Below are 6,000 nucleotides of genomic sequence, written 5' to 3' on the forward strand. Positions count from 1 at the left end.
GAGATAAACTTTAACCAAAAGTATGCTTTATGGAGATCGAGAAGCAATAAAAGCTTTTGGAATGGCGCAGCAATTAATTCGGAGTCGCCATCTTGCCAAAGGATTTATAGCCGGGAGGAAGAACGGACTTGTGTTCAGACTGCATTCCTAGTGAATCTCCTCAGAGGTTTTGAGAAAGGAGGCAGATTGGTGAAGATTAATGACGCTAAGACTGTTTTGATGTATGAAAGAGATGTTATATGGAAAACGTCTGGATATGGCTACTGGATAAAAAAAATAATATCCACGCAGGATTACAAACTGTTCTAACAGCTTGTGGAGACTATCAGAGGTCACAAAGAAAAAGGAAAAATATATGAAAATAACAACAAGAGATGTGGAAAAACAATAAGAAAGGACTGGATAGTACTGTGAACATCATAAGGTTAGATTTGTGGACATTAAAACAGCAGTAAGAAGCAAGAAGTTGATTGGATCCCCTTCGGAACTTGAAATATGGGTACCCCCAACAAAAATTTAAAATTCGGCTGTGTAATTTGGAATTTATGTAATTTGGTTTGATTTGATGTGATTGGTCGGTTAATAAAAAATTATTCTTAAAAAATAAATAAATTTTGTTTCACCTGTTCTTTGGACCAGGTGATCTTGGCAACTTTCTGCCAGTCCCATAGCACCAGCTGGATCCTTTGCAGACATGCAGGCGCTGTCTACTACAGGTTTCCAAAGCAAACTTCTTTCTTTTTTTACAGTCAAAGCCTGCAACTTCCTGTTTGTTACCAAACATTTTAACAATGGGATTCTGCTTATATCTATCAGTTCAATGTGGCCTTCACTGTTTATGGATAGTAACTTAGGAAGCTGCCTTATTGACCATCAGACTTGATGGTCCATCATCCATGGACAACATAAATCCAGAGTATGAGGGAAAGAGGGCTTTTGTATCACATGCTACCCGCTGTAGGTGTTTTAGACTGAAGACAATGGATACTAAATATTTAAGATGCCTGAAAGTTTTGAGTAGTATCTCCATTGCTCACAGGGTAAGCTCTTCATGGCTATCCAAAGCCAAGTGAATTATACATACTTTTAAAAAGCACTGGTTTTATTTAATTTCCATACTAATAAAAAAAATTTCTCACTTATTAATGAGGCCAGGACTATGTGCTTTCTTGCCTTCTAGCTCTGCAAAAGTTGCATCACAAGTTCACTTTGAAAGGAATGGATGTCAGCTGGTACAGGGAGATGAAAATGGATCTTCTTATTTCCCAAAAAATAGTTTGGGTTTTCCTGCCCCCCCCCCCTTTATATTTTTGCACCGAAAGCTTATCAGCCTCCTAGCAGATGGCTCCAGACTACCTCTTCCCTATTCTTCACAACTGCTTCATCCAAAAGGCCTACTGAACAGGTAACCTGACTGTCAGGGAACTGACATCGGAGCTAGAGGCGGAGGGAAGGCTCTCAAATGATGCTGGAGAAGGGACCAGCAGGGAGAGAAGCAGCTCAGCAGATGGGGAAGCAAATCAGCGCAACACCAGGGATAAAGGGGGGCAGATGGGGGAATCGGAGAGAGGGCTCCAGGACTCTTCACCGGACACCAGCGGGGAGAGCACGGGTCCTCCGCTACCCACGCCCTCCCTGCGCAGAAGACTTCTGCGCAGGGACAGTAGGAGGAGACTTGGCGTCAAACAACTTTTATGTTGGAAAAGGTTTAAGAAACGCCCACTGACGGATTCTGCTAGCGACTGAGGCAGCCACGAAGTGAAGGGCTGTCCAGACAGAAAGGTTTAACAAGGCAACACAGCCAGGAGTGGCGGTAACTTACGCACGAGCAACCCCTCACTCATTACACTGACAATAGAATACGCCTTGCACTTGCACATCTTCTGTAGCTTCTGATGAAAGCTTGTGGATGGAATGCCAAGATTCTGGATTATGAAGTGGCATAGACCTGGAGACAAATGTGGAGGTTTGATAGCTCTGTGGGTGTCAGTCAGACATTGGAGGGCATGGCATAACACAAAATAGCTCTCTAAAGGCCCCAAAGGCTAATTTTTGCAACGTGGACTCCTCCCATACCACTCCAAAAATGGCACAGGGTCTGTACGCTTATTGTGGTGGTACTATTCTAATTTCAGACAAGGGATGAGACTCCTATAGGAAAGAATTTAAGTTTTCTCCCCTGTGGGCCCTGGTCTAATATTACAGATGAGTTCAGGAAGAGTATTTCAGTGGATCCAACACTCTTAAAAGGGTAATCAGAGAAGGGCTTTAGGTTCTCTGTCCTATAAAGATCAGACTTTGAAATGCGATTGATGGAGAGTAAAGAAATAACTGGTTTCTAAAATGTATAAATTATTAGAATGGGAAACGAAAGATGATTTGGTTAAGATTATACTGTGGTCATAACATTGATATGTTTGCATGGTTGAAGTTATGGAAAGTGGATATGAAATTTACTGCCTGTTATACTTTGAAAGGAAACCATATGAAAATGACGCATAGGTTGTCTTTTACACCATATAAGTTAGCGAAAATGTATAAGACTATATCAAATATGTGTTGGAAATGAAAATAGATGGAAGGGTCACTTTTTTCATATCTGCTGTTCCTATAAAAAGGCCAAGGGCTTCTGGGAAATGATATATAATAGGGTTGCCATATTTCAGGAAGTGAAAATTTGGACACAACAGTTGACCCTCCCCCCCCCCATGCTGTCATACCTTGGTTTTCGAACAGCTTAGTTCTTGAACGTTTTGGCTCCCGAATGCCACAACCCTGGAAGTGAACGTTTCAGTTTGCGAACTATTTTTGGAAGCTGAACGTCCGGTGGGGCTCCTGATTGGCTGCAGGAGCTCCCTGCAGCCAATCAGAAGCCACGCTTTGGTTTTTGAACGTTTTGGAAGTCAAACAGACTCCTTTCGACTTCCAATGTACAACTATCCCAAAAACATTTCGACATTTTACCCTCTCTTAAACACCCCCTCCCCCCCTCTGCCCTTTTTCTCCCACCCCACTCCTGATCTGCACTCTCTTTCTGTCATGGCCTGCCCCAACCCTGCGCTCTTTTTAACACCCCTTCCTCCCGATCCGCTGCTCTTCTGCCTGCACAATCTTTGCATCTTAGCCTCACTGTGGCTGTCGGAAGTGGGGCACTTTCATCTGGATGTGCTGCACCCACTTCTGTGAATATGATGGTGGCAGACATCAACCACAACGGCAGTGGAGTCTATGGCGGAGGCTGCCTGCCCAGGGCAGTTGAGTGGTGGGTAGATGAGAATGTCTATTCTGCACATGAGCTTTTAATTGGCACAGTGGGTTGCCATACGCCCAGATTTCCCCAGACATTTTAAATGGCTGCCCAAATTTCCACCCGGATGCAACTTTCGGCAACCAAATTTCGGCAATGTTCGGGATTTTCCGGACGTATGGCAGCCAGTGGCGTAGCGTGGGGGGGTGCAGGGGGGCCAGCCGCACCGGGCGCAACATCTGAGGGGGCGCACTCGCCGCCTCCGGAGTCTCCGAAGAGCCTCGGGCGCAGGCTGTAGCACCAGGGCCGCGGCCAAGAAGCCGAAGCTGAAGAGCCGCTGAGCGCCGCGCCCAGGCAGAGCGCGCCAGGAGGCACCACCGCCAGGGCCCGGCGGCAGCCGCAGCACCTCGCCACCATTCCGCCGCCAGACTTGCTCGCACAGGCACGGCCGCCCGCCGCCGACGCTGCTGCCTCTGGCGGCGGACACGTGGAGAGAAACAGCGGCAGCCGAGCGGGAGACTCTCCCTTTCTCACTGCAACGCTCCGGGGAGGGGGCGAGGGAGAGAGTCAGGTGGAAACGCGCGCGCCCCCCAAGCCGCATCTTTGCGGGGGTTGGGGGGGCGAAGCCGCCGGGTATTTGCGCCCCAAATTGGGGCGACCGCAAAAAGCCACCCTGCCAGCAGCAAGCTTCAAGGTCAAAGGCTCCCTTCGAGGAAGCTGCGATCCTCTTTCCAATTAAGTCCCCCTCCCCCAGCTCAGTTCAGTGGGAGGTGGATTTCCGGGGTCTCTTGTCCCTTAGAGGGCGCCTCTCATCATCCCGCCATTCTGAGAGCAGGGAGGGCGCCTCTCAGGAGACTTTCCCCCGCATTTGCTTTCCCGCTCAGGAAAGCGCGTGCGGCCCCGGCTGGATCTGCAACTCTTCTGGTGAGCGAGGTTTAAACCAGAGGCAGGCGCTCCTTCTTGGACGGATGCCTGGAAGAAAAAGACCCCGCGGTCTCTTCCTTTCCTTCCCCTGCAGAGACCAGCGACGTCCCTCAGCCGAGGCCGCCTTGCTTCTCAAAAGAGCCGGTCCACTACAGTTCGTGGCTGCATGGGAGAGCGCTGCTTTCCTTGCAAAAGGCCCCCAGGTTGAGTCGCCGGCACCTCTAGCTATGAGAGGATGGGAGCAATGGCGTAGCGTGGGGGTGCAGGGGGGGTCGGCCGCACCTGGCGCAACATCTGGGGGTTAGGGGGCGCAAATCCATGGGTTAGGGGGCACAAATTACTTGCCTTGCCCCGGGTGCTGACAACCCACGCTACGCCACTGTGTAAACAGCAAAAAGGTCAAGCAACTTCCAGATTCTGAAAGGTGACGCAGAATGACCGTAGTGGTACTCTGAGTAGCAGAGCATTTGAGAGGCAAGGATTTGATAGTGGGCATGGATGATGCTAGTGCACATAATAAGAATGGTTTATAGGAAAATGCTGCGTACATAGGAGAGGGAGGAAAAGGAAATCTCTCCAAACATGACAAGCTCTGCTTCTTAAGCTTTGAGCTTTGGCTTCCTAATCTTCAGTAACTAAGTGTGCAGATCAAAAGGTCAGCTGGTCTCTTGAGGCATCTGTATATGAATGCTTGCAAATAATAATATCAAGTGTACGAGTGGCTTTTGAAGAATCCTGGTGTTGGATTTTCTACATCTGCTTTGTCCTTTCTGGATTCTAGTGGCAACAGTCACTAAAAAGCTTTTCGATCTTTAATGTTTTTTTATGTTTTTATATATGTTGGTAGCTGCCCAGAGTGGCTGGGGCAACCCAGCCAGATAGGCAAGGTAAAGGTAAAGGGACCCCTGACAGTTACGTCCAGTCACAGACGACTTTGGGGTTGTGGCGCTAATCTCGCTTTACAGGCAGACAGTTGTCCGCAGACAGTTTTTCCGGGTCATGTGGCCAGCATGACTAAGCCGCTTCTGGCAAAACCAGAGCAGCGCACAGAAACGCCGTTTACCTTCCCACCGGAGTGGTACCTATTTATCTACTTGCACTTTTTGGCGTGCTTTCCAACTGCTAGGTTGGCAGGAGCAGGGACCGAGCAACGGGAGCTCACCCCGTCACGGGGATTCGAACCGCCAACCTTCTGATTGGAAAGCCCAAGAGGCTCTGTGGTTTAGACCACAGCACCATCCGTGAGGTACAATTATTATTATTATTATTATTATTATTATTATTATTAATCATTCTGCTTCTTATCTTAGCTTTCCCTTTTGCCCTTGCCCCATCGAAAATCCTCACATTCCTTCACAAAAGCATTTTGTGACATGGTATAATCCTCCCTCCTTTCTTATCCCTTTCTTTGTATTGGTAAATGGGACAGCTAAGGAACCGAGACTTTATTCAGCTGAAACTGGGTCACCAGCCAGGAGCCTGGAGGTGTCAGTGCACTTGTCACCATATCCTATGGCATCTATGAAAGATCTCAGTAAATATGCCCTCAAAAATCCACAATGCATAAAATACTGTTCACTCCTTTTGCTGTGTTACTGTTTGAACTACAACTACAACTTTATTATTTATACCCCGCCCATCTGGCTAGGTTTCCCCAGCCACAGCATATATCAGAACATACTAAAACACCAACCGTTAAAAACTTCCCAATACAGGGCTGCCTTCAGATACCTTCTGGAAGTCAGATAGTTGTTTACTTCCTTGACCTCTGAAGGGAGGGTGTTCTACATGGAGGGCACCACTACCGAGAAGGCCCTCTGCCTGGTTCT

This window comes from Podarcis liolepis, assembly GCF_965112155.1.
Source record: "Podarcis liolepis genome assembly, chromosome: 12".
NCBI lineage: Eukaryota > Metazoa > Chordata > Lepidosauria > Squamata > Lacertidae > Podarcis > Podarcis liolepis.